This window comes from Sus scrofa, chromosome 16 (assembly GCF_054392235.1).
Source record: "Sus scrofa isolate SSC_HxYL_T2T_F1_AM1 chromosome 16, Sscrofa_HxYL_maternal_Yorkshire_Landrace_v2.0, whole genome shotgun sequence".
Taxonomy (NCBI): domain Eukaryota; kingdom Metazoa; phylum Chordata; class Mammalia; order Artiodactyla; family Suidae; genus Sus; species Sus scrofa.
The window spans coordinates 63,769,993-63,787,769 of NC_139398.1; the positions used below are offsets into that span (position 1 = coordinate 63,769,993).

The following is a 17,777-nucleotide window of genomic DNA, read 5'->3' on the forward strand; positions in this document are numbered from 1 at the left end:
TAATATGCACTGGAAACCTGGATCAGGCTTGACCTCCTTGCCACATGGCCTCTGGCTGGCCACCCATCAGACCACTGTTGTGCTTAACCCCAAATGGGGACCACACCCATTGCAAGGGGCCACCAAGTGTGCATGCCCGACCTCAACCCTCCGAGGGCCTGGCTCAGGCCCCCTGCTGGAAAAGAAGGCAGCAGCAGTCATGGGACAGCAGTGGGAGGAGAGCAGGCAGTGTCCTGGAGTGTCCTAAGCACCAGGAGAGAGGTTTTAAGTGTCAGAGAACCCATCCCAGGGAAATTATGCGAGGTGTCTGACTGCTCGGGAGCTGAGGCTCCAAGGCCCCGGTGCATGCTCCATCCCCATCACACTTCTCTTGCAAAACACAAATCGATTATGCAATCATTAAGAACTTCAAGACTGTGGCGTTCCCATTGTGGCTCAGCGGTAATGAACTTGACTAGCGTCCATGAGGACACGAGTTCAACCCCTAGCCTTGCTCAGTGGGTTAAGGATCCAGTGTTGCTGTGAGCTGTGCTGTAGGTTGCAGATGCAGCTTGGACCTGGTGTTGCTGTGGTTGTGGGGTAGGTTGTCAGCTGCAGCTCGGATTTGACCCCTAGCCTGGGACCTTCCATATGTCTTGGGAGCGGCCTTAAAAAAAAAGAAAAAAAAGAAAAAAGAATTCCAAGATGGTGGCCATGGAGCCTTAAACCCCAAGCATAGGGACCTTCTGCACAGGGACCTATGTCACTCCACAAGCTCACGAAGTTGAGCCTGTCTGGAGCAGGTCCAGGGAGGTATCGGACACAATCCCCCCGCCCCAAGGTTGGGGGACTGGGGGAGGAGCACGCGCTAGGCACTGTGGTGGTCACTGGGGAGAAAGGAGTGCCCTCAGGGAAGGTGTTTTTGTTCTGCAGAAGAAAAGGAAAACTTTACCCTTTGATCAAAGCATGGAGAAGTAAGAGCACCTGCTCTAGAGTACACACTCTCCCTCCCAAACCTAGCAGGGCTGCTTTTACATGCTTCTCATCAGTGGGAGGGCGGCGGAACGCTCTCAGGTAGCCACAGCTGTGCACCTTGCGGGTCCACGTCGCAGTGCGCGCGCAGCTCTGCGCACGGCCCGCTGCCGCCATCTTGAATCGCATTGCTGGGCCCAGCGCTTCCACCCACGCCAGCGGCTGAGGGTCCTGCGCAGCCTTATCGCACTCGAGCGCTGGTCTAAAGGGCCCGGTGTGAGGCCTCTGCACGTGGAACCCTGTGAGCAAGTGGCACTCCATCTGGCTACACATTCGTTCAGCCGGAAGAAGTGGCCTACAAGCAGCTGCCCCTGTTTTCTCCTTCCGGCTACAAGGTAGGCTGACCTCTGCGCCGCAGGCGGGGCCCAGGGAGCCCGGGGGGGATGGGGCTTTGGGGCCCGCCTGCCCCCGGGAAGGGATGGGAGGTGGAAGGAGTCCCCTGAGAAAAGTGGCATTTATATTGCTACCTGGAGGCTCAGGTGGCCATGTGAAGAGATGGAGGAAGAGCATGTCAGGCAGAGGGAATTGGCTGTGCCAGAGCCAGGGGCTCGAGCCAGCTTGGCATGCTGGCGCTACCCAAAGAACACGTCATTATTCGGAGTGACAGGCACCGAGACATCCCTCGGAGAAGTCTAAACTATCTTTTTGCTGCATCTCAGCCTCTTATTTATTACTGTAACATGAAATACGGTTGCCTGATGACCCACCTGGGACACGCAAGTCTGGTGGGCGGTTTTTAGCGAAAGCGCAAGTAGTGCCGGATTCGCTCCAGTTTCATTTACAGTCTCCCCCCACAAACAAGCTCCGCTGCCAGGGTCAGTCAGGGGCACTGCTGGCTGCCAGAGGCCAGGGTAGAGCCAGGGATCCCACCTCCCTCCCAGCTCTCCACGTCTTTTGGGCAAATTGGCTCTCCCATCCACCACATCTGTAGCCCGTGCCCTGGCAGCTCAAGACCACCAGCACAGCCACATCCTCTCTCAACCAAAGCTTCAGCTTCCCCTCACCAGCCCGCCCACCGAGTTCTAGGCATACAGAAATAAAGCCTCTTTCTGTTTTTGTTTGTTTTTAGGGCTGCACCCTAGGCATATGGAGGTTCCCAGGCTAGGGGTCTAATGGGAGCTGAACTGCCACAGCAACGCCAGATCCTAGCCACATCTGCGACCTACAGGGCAGCTCATGGCAGCACCTGATCCTTAATCCACTGAGTGAAGCCAGGGATCGAACCATTGTCCTCATCTATACTGGTTGGGTTCGTTTTGCTGAGCCACAACGGGACCTCCCTAAAGCTTCTTTCTGGAAGCTCATCTTCAAGGTCCAGAACCCATTCCGATTAGACCAGCTTTGGCCACCTGCTCACCTCTGAGCCAATCGCTGTAGTAGTGGAAGTCAGTATATTAACAGGTCTGGAGCAGGGATGGATTTCATTGCTGTTAATTTCCAGCTATAAGGCTGGTGTAGTAAAAAGAACACCCTTTGGGATGAGACAGACCTGGGTTCTAGTTCTGCCTTCTTTCTTTACTGTCTGTGGGTCTCTGGGCCACCCCTCCTTGAGCCTCAGGCTGTTCTTTCTAAAAATGCAGATGAGACTATAGAGAGAGCTGTAAAGAATAAATACAGGTAAAATGCCTGAAACATGGTAGATTCCCAATAAGTGCCAATTAGCAGCTGTATAATCAATGTTTTGCAGCCACACAAATATATGGCATTTGACAACACTGATTCGTTTTTCTAGAATATCCTTCTTTCTTTTATCAGCCTCTTAAACCCCATTTTCCACATCCCATCCCCACTGGCTGCCTTCCTCCATGGATCATTAAGTAGCAGGGTGGTGAAGAACATGGGCTTGGAGTCGGAAAGGATCAAGTTCAAATCCACTTTACCTCTTGGAGCTTCAGTTTCTTCATGTGTAAAATGGGTCTAACAATACCCAGCTCACAGGAGTTTATGGGAATTAGGTGAGATCATTCAGGCAAAAACCTCAGCACGTAGGTGCTCGATGAAGATTAGTCTTTGTCATTGTGTGCATCCCTCCATTTTGTAATTATCTTTTATATACCAGTCTTTGGCACTGGGATGTTAGCTTCTAGATGGCAAGGGCTCTGTCAAACTCACCTTCATTTTACTTTCTCATAACCTTACCCCGAATACCCAATCAGAGCCTGGTTTCAACTCACTGCCCTAGAAGTATTTATGGGATGCCTGGCTAAAAGCCAGTACTTGCTGCAGGAAAGTATTTTCTCACTTGCCACTGTTTTCTCACTTGCCAGCTGCTCTTACTGCTCTCCTGGGATTGGACAGGCATGTCAGAGAGAACAGAGAGTAAGAGGGAGTAGGAAAGATCTCACTTGGTGGGCGCTGCCCTAATCTACCCTCTACTCACATATCTAAAGTGAGGTGACACTTATAAGGTACTTTTGCGAGTTCTTCAGAGACTCCCCATTGCCAGTCCCTATATGTGAGTGACATACTCTCTTGAGGCTTATGGCTTCCTCCACCCACAGCCTTTTTAAATCAGCTTCCCCTCCAGCTGCCAGCTTTTGAGGACCCATCACCTTTCAGGTGGTCCTTTTTGAAAGACATAGAATGGACTCATTCTAGCTCTCATTCAAGTAGCCCCATCTAGTAGATGGGAAATATATATGCCTTCTCCAATATACTCTGGGAGTTGATCAGTCCTAATGCAGCATCCACCCATTTTCCATGTCTGCTATTGGAGCAATTGGCAAGATATTCTTCCTTGTAGATTTTCCAGGTACTGCCTCTATCTCTTAACTGCAAAGGACAGAGATCAAGTCCTCTGTGTGGTCTATCGAAGTTCTTCTCTCTTGACTTGAAGTAGGGAGAAACTCCCAGCACCAACTCCTTTCCAAGACTTCATTCCCTACCCTTTTTTTTTTTTTTTTTGCATCCTCAATGACAGTCAAGGGCTTAAGAGTCAGGTAGCCAGAAGCTGAGTGAATCATTTTACAAGTGCTCAGAGTGATCCATCTCAACTTAAAGTTCGAATTATGAAATTTATTGTGTCATGGAGCATTGTCTGAAATTTCTGGTTTAATTTCCTATGACCTGAATTAATAAATGGCAAACCTCACAATAGCTAGATGAAATAGCTATTGTAAGTAGCACCATTTTGCAGACAGAAAATGGAGGTAAAGCATGGTTAAGTAATCTGATCATACAGCTAGGAACTGGAAAGACCAAAGTTTGAACTGAGGTCATCCAGTGATTTCTCACTTTTAACTGAAACACTCTACTGCCTGGTAACACATGAAATGTACACTTCAATTGCAAGATGAATCCTGATTTCAGAAACATAAAACCCCACACCATTCTAATATTCAGTATGTACATGCTAAAGCCTTTCCTCCTGGAATTAGCTAATGAGGCACCTCTGGCAATAAAGGCTTTTCTCTTCCTCCTTCTGCCTCCTGACTAACCCTGGTGCTTCCCCATGTAGCCCTACATGGCATGCAGTGCCTCCTGTTCGTAGGGATCTGTGAGTATACAATCTTACTTGGTGACAGTCATTTCTGTGTCAGAGTGCCTCGCCATACTTGATTTAGAAGATCATTTTTTAACAGAAAGCCTAGGTTTAAATTCCAGCCTTACCACTTAACCTGCGGTGGAACCTAAGTCAATCATTTTCTCTTTCTGAGCCTCTGTTGCTGCATTGAGAAAAATAGGGATTAAAATAATAATAATTGCTTCATGGGGTTGTTGGAAGGAGTAATATAAACCCCAAACAAAAGAAAGCCACATACTCGGAACTCGAAATCACTTGGTCTATGTGACTTATTATCATACTAGTCCTCACTGGGAATAGAGACTGGCCCCAGTTAGAGCTTAAAGAGCAGATAGCTTCAAGTCAAGTCCATGGAGACTTCCCTAATAGAAACACACTCCTGAGTCCTTAAAATTCAGGCAGCAGAGTGGCCATAGAGAAATGGAGGAACACACGAGCGTTCCTAGCCAAACAGAGAAAAGGGGAGGGGAGCACCAACCCCAGATGGAAAGCCACAGTCTTCATCAAGTTTCCCTCACCCACCCTGGCCGGGCTGAGGATTCCACATGGAGAGGGAGGACCTGGGAGAGGAGACAGAAAGTCAGGATCCAGAAGGGTTACATCAAATCCCAGGATTCTGCTGCCAAGAAGAAACTGACACATGCTTAGCTTTGAGCATTTCTGGGTATTCTCTGCTAATGCTTTAAACATCCTTTTTACAGATTAAACAATTGATAATATCCAGTGTGGGCAAAGGGGGCAGAGAGATTGGCACCCCTGTGCCCTGTTTGGAGACTGTGTAAGTTAATGTGCCTTTTCAAGCTCAGTTCATCCCTGAGTATCAAAAGTCCTAGAAGGGCATGTTTTACTTTGGCCAGCAATTCTACTCCTAGAATTTATCTTAAGGATTTACTCAGACAAGCACACTAAAATGTATATACAATGATATTCATCACAGTAGTGTTTATAACTGCAAAATACTGGAAATGATCTAAATATCCATCAATAAGGGATTGTCTAAATAAAGTCTTACATCCCTACTATGGAATGCCATGCAGACTTCTAAAAAGGATGTTGCAAATCTCCATATGTTGACAGTGGAAAGATGCCCGTGGTATATTGCTGAGTGAAAAAAAATTGGGTTGCAGAACAGCACGTATAGCATGAACATATATTTGTCAAATTGTACACATCTATAAATCTACATGTGCATCTGCAGAGAAAAACTTGGAGGCAAGATCACCAAAATGTAGAAAGTGGTCATTTCTGGGGAGGGAGATTTGGGGGGATTTTTGCTTTCTTGTTTATGCTTTTGTGTTATAGCGAGATATAAAGCTTTTAATTCAGCAGAATTCCTAGAGCAGGATTTCTCAACCTCATCACTGGAAAATTTTTTATTAGGCTGGAAAGTTCTTTGTTGTCCAGGAGTGTCTTGTGTATTGGAGGGAGTTTTCAGCATCCCTAATTTCTACCCGCTAGATGCCAATAGCACTCCTCCGTTCCCCCAAGTTGTGACAACCCAAAATGTGTCCAGACATGGCTAAGTATCCCCTGGATGAGAACCACTGTCCTAGGAGGTAGGGCTGCTCCCTAGAGAAGAGTTGGAATGGGAGATCTGGAGACACTGGCCAGACTCAAACCTCTTCTCCCTCGAGTCTTCTGTGGAGTTCAAAATCCTGAATGAGACTGGCTGGGCTATGGGAACTTGTGATGAGGCCAAGCCAAGATGGCAGGCTCGGTGCGGAAATGGGGACTCCGGGATCAGCAGGAACTCTGCCGGGAGCTGACCACATCGAGAGGGTTCTCAGCTCACACACACTGTGAATGTGAGGTTCTGAGCCTGTGACATTGGGGGCTGAAGAGCTGTCTCCCTCGGGCCTTTACCAGCTCTGTGCTGCACAGTTCCTTAGATGTTATGTGCAAATGGAATCTCCCTCTGAAACAGGGCAGTCTGGAGTTTGTCTGAGCTTTGCACCCAGGATGGGCTCTGACTAATTAAAAATTGCCAACACTTATTGAGCTCATAACTATGTGCCAGGCACTGCTCAGAGACCTTCAGGTGTGAATCACACTTAACCCTCACAGCATCCCTGTGAGATGAATGATGCCCATCCCCAAGATACAGATGGGAAAACTGAGGCACAGAGCCGTAAAGTCAGTCGCCTAAGATCCCCTAACTAGTACATGTCAGAAGGGGGTTTTAGGCTCAGTCAGCCTGGCTCCAGAGCCTGTGGCCTTCCCCATCCCTACTGTTCTACTTCTGGAAATGTGTGGGTGGGGCTACTGGAACCCCCAAGATAAGAGTGACTACACTCCTGGCCACTCTGCTGAACAGCCTCTTTAATGAAAACCCCTGCCATTGTCCAAGACCCCACATATGCCCTTCTCCCCACATAGTAGAAGGTCCTTCACATATGCTGTTTTTATTTTCAAACAGCCATATGACACAAGCACTATCATTACTACTCTTGTTTTACAGATGGGGAAACCGAGGCTGGATTTATTGTCCTGTCTTGGTGCTAACACTGCAGCCCTTTGATCCCTGTGTTGCAGTTGTTCATGCGAATGTGTCACATCCAGTGTCCAGCCCTGGAGGCCACAGTCATTATTGCTTATCACTTTTTGGGTGGTCCATTGTCTGATCCCCCTTCCTGGGTTTGAAGAAATGGCCACTGTGTGTTCTGATGAGCCCCACCTACAGAGGTTAAAGGCCCAGACATGTGTTCTCCCAGCCCCTGCAGTTCTGCCAGTCTGTCAGATGACCCCACCTAGGACACAAATCTGGATGAGGGACAGAAAGAAGCAGGAGTCCTTCTGATTCTCTTTCATTACCAGAGTAGGGGCATCTGGGTGGCCATGGATGGAGTTGAGAGTCCAGGGGTCCAGTGGCCAGTGGCGGCCAGGGCAGCAGTTGCATTCTAATCAGACCATACCCTTGGCATGACCTCTTGGCCCATTAGCATCCCCTTCAGTCCATTCTGCAAGCTTCCTACCCAGGATCCTTGCAATAAACCCCTTTTCAGTAAGTAGGCCAAGCTTTCTGTTGTTTGTGACTAAGGATTGTAGTGTGGACCAAGAATAGACAAAGAGGAGAGGGAAGGAAGGAAGCCATGCATCACCTCACCCTGCAAGAATCAAGTTAAACATCCCTAGCCAGTTTTCATTCTTGCTGCTTTAAGTATCAGGGAGTGGCCTGCAGACAGTCTGAGTGGAAGCACTCACCCGTACAAATTCCCTTAGCCAGCGGCAGATGTGGCCAAACCAGATATAGACAAGGGGATATAGTCTCTGGAGAACCAAGCTGAAGCCACTGATGGAAGGTGCAGTTTCTACCAAAACCCCACTCCATGCTGACTTCATTATAGGAATAGCCTGAGATCATTTCATCTTAACTGCTCCTGTGGTTCAGGTGTTAATGGGAGCCCTTTGTTCCATGCACGTGAGGGGAAACTGTACCTTCAATTCCATGGCCTGTGGATTCCAGGGCCTCAGGCTTGCAGTGGATCGGCCAGCTGGGAGGGAGGGTCATGTGATACTGAATATGGCCACCCCAGCCCAAAGGACAGCCCAGGAACATCCCCAGCACTAGCACACTGGGGCCAGACAGGACAGGACAGGTAGGTGAAGAGGGACCTGCTCTCTCCTCCTCTGCTCTGCCCTCATCACCCTGTCTCTCGGGACCCTGCCTGCACTTGGTAAGGAGTGGTCAAGAAAGCCTCAAATTGTGGGTGGTTGCACAGGCTCGCGCTGACCTCGGAAGTTCCCCTCCTTGCCCTGGCCCCTCATTACCATGGGCAGAGCCTTGACCCTTCCAGATATAGAACCTGCCAAAGATGTCCTTGTGTGTCTGGGGGAAGATCCCTCTCAACGTAGACAGACTGAATGGGGAAAGGATAGTCACTTTCTTGGGTTTTTTTCATAGCGTAGATACCTAGGTACCTCCCTAAATAAAATTGTTTAGTTTTGCCTGTTTTTGAATCATACTGCATGAATTTGTTTGCGTCTTGCTGCCTTTGCTCAACATTATATTTTAAGAGCCATCCAAGTATTGTGGGTATTTATAGCTTATTCCTCTGTATGCACGAATATACCACAATTTATCCATTCTGCTCTCCATGGATATTTGGGTTGTTTCAGTATATGAGGTTACAAATGTTGCTGTGAAGACTTGTGTATCCTAAAAGTCTATTTCATAGCTACATCAGTTTTCACTTGGTCAATAATAATATAGTATTTCTTTTCCCATGTTTTTATTTTCTACCATTCTGTATTCTTAAATTTTAAATGTGACCCTTATACATAGCCTATAGTTAAATTCTGTATTGTGCCCTCCGTCTGACAGTTTTAATCTTTTAAGAGAAATATTTAGCTCATTTTCATTTAATGTAATTACTTAGAATTACATATTTGCTTATGCTTTTTTTTCTCTTTGTATTAACTTCTTTTGCATCATTTTTTTCCCTCTTATCTGGAAGTCATATACCTTTCTAGTGTTTAACATGCATGCTTGACTTCTCGAAGTGTAATCTTCCTCACAAAGAGAAAAGGCTTTAGAGCACTTTAACCCCATTTATCCCCCTCCCGACTTTAACATCATAGTTTCCATGCATTCTAATTCTACATATGTTTTTAGGATCCATGATACATTTTTAGTATTGTTTTATTTAGATTGACACTCATTTACCATTTTTTTTTTTTTTTGTCTTTTTGCCATTTCTTGGACCGCTCCCACAGCATATGGAGGTTCCCAGGCTAGGGGTCTAATCGGAGCTGTAGCCACCAGCCAACGGCCTAGGCCAGAGCCACAGCAACACGGGATCCGAGCCGCGTCTGCAACCTACACCACAGCTCACGGCAACGCCGGATCGTTAACCCACTGAGCAAGGGCAGGGACTGAACCCGCAACCTCATGGTTCCTAGTCGGATTCGTTAACCACTGCGCCAGGATGGGAACTCCTCATTTACCATTTTCTTTGCTGTTCTATTCTTCTTTCATTTTTATTTTGTCATTGCTGAGGTTATGGGTTTTTTTTAACACAGCCTAATTGAGTCATAATTTACATACCATACAATTCACCCATTTAAAATGTATGATTCTATGGATTTCAGAGTGCAGCCATGACCACAGTTAATTTTAGAACACTTTTATCACCTCAGAAGGAAATCCCAAACACTTTAGCTATTACCCTTTGTCTCCTCATTACTAATCCCTCCTTGGCCCTAAGCAACCACTAATCTACTTCCTGTCTCTATAGATTTCTCTACTCTGGACTATAGTATTAATAGAATTGTATAATATGTGGACTTTTGTGACTGGCTTCTTTGATGTAGCATATTTCAAGGTCCATGTCCTGAAGTATTAGCACTTCATTCTTTTTTTAACTAATAAACTTTATTTTTTTAAAGCAGTTTTAAATTTGCAGCAAAATGGAGCAGAAAGTACAAACAATTCCCATATGCATTCTGTGCCCACACATACACAGCCTCTTCTGTGATCAACACTTTATATCAGAGTGGGTACGTTTGTTACTATCAGTGAGCCTCCACTGACACATCATTATCACCCAAAGTCCATAGTCTACGTTAGGGCTCACTCTTGGTGTTGTACATTCTAAGGGTTTGGACAAATATATAATGATACCGTAGTATCAAACAGAGTAGTTTCACTGCCCTTAAAAATCCTCTGTGTTCTGCATATTGGTCCCTCTGTCTCCACTAACCCCCAGCAACCACTCATCTTTTTACAAGTCTCTGTGGTTTTGCCTTTTCCAGAATGTCATATAGCTGGAATCTTTTTCCAATTGAATTCTTTCACATAGCAGTATGCATTTATGTTTATTTACTTCATGTCCTTTCATAGCTTGGTGGTTCATTTCTTTTTAGTTCTAAGTAATACTCCATTGTCTGAATGGCCCACAGTTTATCCATTCACCTACTGAAGGACATCTTGGTTGCTTCCAAGTTTTGGCCATTATGAATAAAGGTGGCATCTGTGCGCAGGTCTCTTTGTGAGCCTAAGTTTTCAATTCACCTGAGTAACTGCTAAGGATCATTGCTGGATAGTATGGTTTAGTAAGAACCTGCTAAACTGTCTTCCAAACTGGCTGTACCATTTTGCCTTCCCACCAGCAATGAGAGAGAGTTGCTGTTGCTCCACATCCTTGATATTTGGTGTTGTCAGTGCTTTAGATTTTGGCCATTCTAATAGATGTGTAGTGGCATCTCATTATTTTAATTTTCAATTCCCTAATGACACATGATGTTGAACATCTTTTCATATGCTTACTTGCCACCTGTTGTATCTTCTTTGGTGAGGTCTCTGTTAAGTCTTCGGCCCATTTTTTTCAATCAGGTTATTTGTTTCCTTATTGTTGAGTTTTAAGTATATTTTGGATAACAGTGCTTTATCAGATGTCTTTAGCAGATATTTTCTCCAAGTATGTGTCATCTCCTCCTTCTCTTGACATTGTCTTTCACAGAGCAGAAGTTTTCCATTTTAATGAAGTTCAATTATCAATTATTTCTTTCATAGATGGTGCTGTTGGTATTGTATCTAAAAAGTCATCTCCTCCTTCTCTTGACATTGTCTTTCACAGAGCAGAAGTTTTCCATTTTAATGAAGTTCAATTATCAATTATTTCTTTCATAGATGGTGCTGTTGGTATTGTATCTAAAAAGTCATCACCATATCCAAGGCCATCTAGATTTTATATGTTATCTTCCAGGAGTTTTATAGTCTCATGTTTTACACGAAGGTCTATGATCTTTTTTTTTTTTTTTTTTTTTTTTTTGACTTTTTGCCATTTCTTGGGCTGCTCCCATGGCATATGGAGTTTCCCAGGCTAGGGGTCTAATCGGAGCTGTAGCCACCAGCCAATGCCAGAGCCACAACAACGTGGGATCTGAGCCGCGTCTGCAACCTACACCACAGCTCACGGCAACGCTGGATCCTTAACCCACTGAGCAATGCCAGGGACCGAACCCACAACCTCGTGGTTCCTAGTTGGATTCGTTAGCCACTGCTCCATGACAGGAACTCCTCCTATAAATTGAGTTAATTTTTATGAAGGGAATAAGGTCTGTGTCTAGACTGATTTTTTTGCATGTGGATGTCCAGTTATTTCAGCACTACTTGTTGGGAAGACTATCTGTTCCTTTGCCAAAGATTGGTTGACTTTATTTTGTGGGGTCTGTTTCTGGGCTGTCTCTTCTATTCCATTGGTCTATGTGTTTATTCTCTTGTCAGTACCATGCTGTCTGGGTTATTGCAGCTTTATAGTAAGTTTTGAAATCAGGTAATGTCAGGCATCCACCTTTGTTCTTCTTCAATATTGAGTAGGCTATTCTGGATCTTTTGCCTCTTCATTAAAATTTGAGAATGAGTTTGTCAATATCCACCAAATAACTTAATGAGATTTCGATTGGGATTGTACTGAGTCTATAGATCAAATTGGGAAGAAGTTACATCCTGACAGTATTGGGTCCACTTAGCCATTAGGCATGGACAATTTCTTCATTTATTTAGTTCTTTGATATCTTTCATCTGAGTTTTGTACATTTCATCATATAGCTCTTAGACATATTTTATAAGATTTATACCTAAGTGGTTCTCTTTTTTGAGTGCTAATGTAAATGATATGGTATTTTTAATATCAAATTCTCCTTGTTCATTACTGACATATAGGAAAGCCATTACCTTTTATTATTATTTTGAAAGCCATTACCTTTTACATTAATCTTGTATCCTGCAATCTTGCCATAATTGCTTATTAGTTCCAGTATTTTGTCAATTATTACATGTTTTCTACATGGACAGTCGTCATCTGTGAACAAAAACAGATTTATTGTTCTTTCTCAATGTTTTATTTCCTTTTCTTTTTGTACTAGCTCAGACTTCCAGTATGGTGTTGAAAAGGAATGGTGAGGAGTTGTCTAGGGGCCCAGTGGGTTAAGGATCCAGCATTTTCACTGTTGTGGCTTAGGTTGCTGCTATGACACCAGTTTGATCACTGGCCCGGGGAACTTCTGCATGCCATGGGCATGGCTGCAAAGCAAAGGAAAGGAGTGATGAGAGGGACACCCTTGCCTTGTTCTTGATGTCCTAGAGGGAAAGCTGCTAGTTTCTCACATTAAGTATGATCTTAGCTACAAGGTTTTTGTAGATGTTCTGTATCAAGTTGAAGAAGTTCCCTTCTATTTTCGTGTACTGAGAGTTTTTATCATGAATAGGGTGTTGGATTTTGTGAAATACTTTCTATTGGTATGATTGTGTGAATTTTCTTCTTTAGCTTGCTGAGTTGATGGACTACATTAATTGATTTCTTTTTTTCTTGCTTTTTAGGGCCACACCTGCAGCATAAGGAAGTTCCCAGGCTAGGGGTTGAATCAGAGCCGAAGCTGCTGGACTACACCGCAGTTCATGGCTCCACTGGATCCTTGCCCCACAAGGCCAGGCATTGAACCTACATCTTCATGGATACTAGTCAGGTTCGTTACCACTGAGCCACAGGGGGAACTCCTATATAAATTGATTTTTTTTTTTTTTTGTCTTTTTGCTATTTCTTGGGCCGCTCCTGCGGCATATGGAGGTTCCCAGGCTAGGGGTCTAATCGGAGCTGTGGCCGCCAGCCTATGCCAGAGCCACAGCAACGCAGGATCCGAGCCGCGTCTGTAACCTACACCACAGCTCACAGCAACGCCGGATCGTTAACCCACTGAGCAAGGGCAGGGACCGAACCCGCAACCTCATGGTTCCTAGTCGGATTCGTTAACCACTGTGCCACGACGGGAACTCCTAAATTGATTTTTGAATGTTGAGCCAGCTTTGCATTGATCTCATTTGGTTATAGTATATAATTCTTCCTATTTATTGTTGGATTCAATTTGCTAATATTTTGTTGAAGATTTTTACAACTATGTTCATGAGAGATACTTGTCTATAGTTTTCTTATATGTGTGTCTGTTTGGGGTATTAGGGTAAAACCAGTGACATAAAATAAGTTAGGAAGTATTTGCTCTAATTCTATATTCTGGAAAAAGATTGTAGAGAATTATACAATCTTTCCTTTAAATGTTCAATAGAATTCACCTGTGCACTCATCTGAGCATGGTGCTTTATGATTTACAAGTCGAATAATTATTTATTCAATTACTTTAATAAATATATGTCTATTCACATTGTTTCCTCTTGTGTGAGTTTCAGAAGATTGTGTCTTTCAAAGAAATGATCCATCTAATCTAGGATATCACATCTGTGGGCACAGAGTTCATAATATTCCTTTATTGTCTTTATAATGTCTAGAGTATCTGTAGTGGTGTTCTTTTTTAATTTCTAATGTTAGTAATTTGTGTCTTCTTTCCTTTTTTCTTAGTTAGCCTAGCTTAGTCTTACCAATTTTATTGATCTCTATTAATTTCCTATTTTAAATTTTATTGACTTCTGTGCTACTTTTATTTCTTTTCTTCTACTTACTTTGGGTTTAATTTGCTCTTCCTTTTTAGTTTCCTAATGTGGAAGCTTGAATTAGTGATTTAAAATTTTTCTTCTTTTCTAACATATGCATTCAATGCTTAATTTTCCCGCTAAGCTTTGCTTTCACTGTATCCCACAAATTTTGTTAAGTTGTATTTTAATTTTCATTTAGCTCAAATACTTTTAAATTGTTTGGATTTCTTCTTTGATGCGTGTGTTATTTATAAATATATTGTTTGATCTCCAAGTATTGGGGGATTTTTCAGCTATATTTCTGTTACTGATTTCTGGCTTAATTCCATTGTGGTCTGAGAGCAGACATTGTATGAATTATAGTCTTTTAAATCTGTTAAGGCATGTTTTACAGTCTAGAATATGATCTATTTGGAGAATGTTCCATGTGAGCTTTAGAAGATTGTATAATCTGCTATTGTTAGGTGAAGTAGTCTATAGATGTCATTTATATTCAGTTGATTGACAGTGCTATTCATTCAAATATGTCCTTACTGATCTTCTGCCTTTTGAATATAGTTATCTGATATAAGTATGTTAAAGTATCCAGTTATAATAATGGGTTTATCTATTTCTCCTTTAAATTCTATCAGCTTTTGCCTTAGGTTCTTGGTGGCATACGCATCAAGTGTTCTTAGAGCACTGCGTCTTCTTAGGTGAGACAGGATGGCTACAGGGGGTTGGAGTTGGATATTTTTCTTCCCCAATGTGGAGGTATAGAGCTGGCTGGAGTTGGATATTATAGAGGTTTCTGTAATTCTCTGTGTTTGCCTGTCTCTCCCATTTAGAGGGCAGCGGTTTGCCCTGTGATATCACTTCTGCAATAGATCTGAAAGAGTTGATTTTTTTTAAAGTTCAAGTTCAGCTTTTAACTTGTTGTTAAACTGGAGTGTCGATTTCTAAGCTCTTTACATAATGGACCAGAAAACTGAAGTCCCCTTTATTCCTTTTTGTGGCCAAATAATGTTCCATTTCATAGACATACCATATTTTGTTTATCCATTCATCAGTTGCTAGATATTTGGCTTGCTTCCGTCTCTTTGCTATTATGAATAATGCTACTATAAACATTCACATACATTGTGTATGCGGACATATGCTTTCATTTTTGGATATATATCTAGAAGTGGAACTTGGGGTCATATGTTTAATTATTTGAGGAACTGCCAAAGTTTTTTCCAAAGCTGCTTCACCATTTTACATTCCCACCAGGAGTGTATAAGGGTTCCAATTTTCCATATCCTTGCCAACACTTGTTATTATATAACCTTATTCTAGCCGTTCTAGTGGGTGTGAAATTGTATCTAAGTGGTTTTGATTTGTATATCCCTGATAGCTAATGATGTTGAGCATCTTTTTATGTGTTTATCTTTTTATTTTTAAAAGTTTTTAAAAATATATTCTGTATACAAATTTCTTAAAAGATAAGTGATTTGAAAATATTTTCTCCCATTCTATGGGTTGTTTTTTCACTTTCTTGATGATGTTCTTTGAAGCAAAAAGGCATTTAATTTTTATAAATCCTTTCATCTTTTTTGTTGTTGTTGCTTGTCTTCTTTCATTTCTAACCTATGTTTCAGATAATTATCTTCTGAAGAATGGCCTTAGTGAATGTCTACTGGTGACATTTTGTTTGTCAACAATTGTATTTATTTCACATTCATTCTTAAAGGATATGTCTCTGGGTATAGAATACTATGTTAGGGTATGCTGTGGGTGCAGCCAAAAAGAGAAAAAAAATAATACTATGTTAGGATTATTTTTTTCAGTACATTGAAGATATCATTTCACTGTCCTCTGATTTCCGTTGTTGCTATTGAAAATTAGCTGTCCTTCTGTCACTCCTTTGAGGATACTATCCCTTTTCTCTCATTTCTTTTAATTTATTTCTTTATTGTGGTTTTTCTCAGAATCGCTATGATGTATCTACATGTTGGGTTTTTACTTGGGCTTCTTAAATTCCCAATAGAAATTGGTCTCTTTCAACAGAACTATAAAGTTTTCAACCATTGTCTCCATATCTTTCTTACCTTCTAAAATTCCACCCCAATTACATATATGTTAGATATTCTTACTCTATTCTTTTATCCTTTCTGTAATATGTTTAGTCTTTTTGCCTCTGGTGCTGCATTCTGGACATTTCTTCTAATTCGTCTTCCAGTTCATTAACTTTCTGTTCTGCTGCATCTAATCTGCCATTAAAGTGACTTTTTTTTTTTTTTTTTTTTGGTCTTTTGTCTTTTTAGGGCTGTACCCACGGCATATGGAGGTTCCAAGGCTAGGGGTCTAATCAGAGCTGTTGCTGCTGGCCTACATCAGAGCCACAGCAGTACCAGATCCGAGCTGTGTCTATGACCTATACCACAGCTCACAGCAATGCCAGATCCTCAACCCACTGAGCGAGGCCAGGGATCGAACCCACAACCTCATGGTTCTTAGTCGGATTCGTTTCCGCTGCACCACGATGGGAATGCCCCGACTTTGAGTTTTTAACTTTTTAATTTTTCAATTCTTAAAGTTTATCTTGTCCTTTTTCAAATCTGCAATGTTACTTTTTGTAGTTTGTGTTCCTTTGTATTTCTCTAAATGCAATAACATTGTTATCTTATAGTCTGTGTCTGATAATTCTAAGTGAAGTTTTTGTGTATATTTCTATTGACTGTGGTTTCTGTTCTCACTCAGATTTATTATTTCCTTGAGCCCCTGGGGTCTTTTTTTTCCCCACTGTGTGCTGTAAATTTGATTTGAAAAGTTATTTGTGGAGTTCCCGTCGTGGTGCAGTGGTTAACGAATCCGACTAGGAACCATGAGGTTGCGGGTTTGGTCCCTGCCCTTGCTCAGTGGGTTAACGATCCGGCGTTGCTGTGAGCTGTGGTGTAGGTCACAGATGCGGCTCGGATCCCATGTTGCTGTGGCTCTGGCGTAGGCCGGCAGCTACAGCTCCAATTGGACCTCTAGCTTGGGAACCTCCATATGCTGCGAGAGCGGCCTAAGAAATGGCAAAAAGACCAAAAAAAAGACAAAAAAAAAAAAAAAACAAAAAAAAAGAAAAAAAATAAAAGTTACTTGTAAGGATAATTTGTCACCTAAGATAGTGGTATTTTCTCCAGAGAGGACTTTTTCTTTGCTTTTGCCAGGAGTCTGGGTACTCTACCAGTCTGGAACCACCTTAATCCAAGTTCAAGGCTTGAGATTCTCTGGATTACCCAGGTGACTAGAACTGGAAGGTCAGTGAGAGAGTTGATGCATTCAGGATCCCAGCTTAAAACTAGGAAGGAGGGAAAGTTCCTTCATTGCCTAGCAGTTAAGGATTCGGCATTGTCACTGCTGTGGCTCAGGTTCATTCCCTGGCCCAAAAACGCCTTCATTTTTTGGCATAGCCAAAAAATAGAAGTGTTTTTTGATTTTTTTTTTAATTTCAAAAATAAAATGAGGAAGGAGGAACATTTAAAAGTCCCCACTTTTGGTTGACTCTGGCACTTAAATTTGTGCTGAGGCCACCAAAACCACAATGGTTTCTTCTGGATTAGTAAATGCCCTTAGGGAAAATGCAGCTTTGGGTCATGGTCTTATTTCTCTGGGTTCTCATATTTTAGTATATTGTGGTCAGAAAATTCTTCATTCTCTTATTGGCTCTTTAATGCCTTCCAGATATTTTTGTATTCTATATGTCTTTTTCAGTTGTCCTCTGTGGAAGATTTGGTCCTATTTGGTCCTAACTCTTTCCGAGTACAGTGCCTCATGCAAGCTTCATATCAGTTGAAAACATAGGATTATTTA

At 42.7% G+C, this 17,777-nt stretch overlaps 1 long non-coding RNA gene across 5 annotated transcripts in view; it reads left to right on the forward strand.

Moving 5' to 3' along the window:
- Positions 1 to 1,112: 1,112 nt before the first annotated feature.
- The window catches only part of LOC110257280 (uncharacterized), a 52,681-nt gene continuing 36,016 nt past the window's right edge, over positions 1,113 to 17,777 (forward strand). For all 5 annotated transcript variants that reach the window (XR_014831585.1, XR_014831586.1, XR_014831584.1 and 2 more), the window contains exon 1: positions 1,113 to 1,346. This is a non-coding gene — a long non-coding RNA (uncharacterized LOC110257280). The remainder of the gene's footprint in view (positions 1,347 to 17,777) is intronic.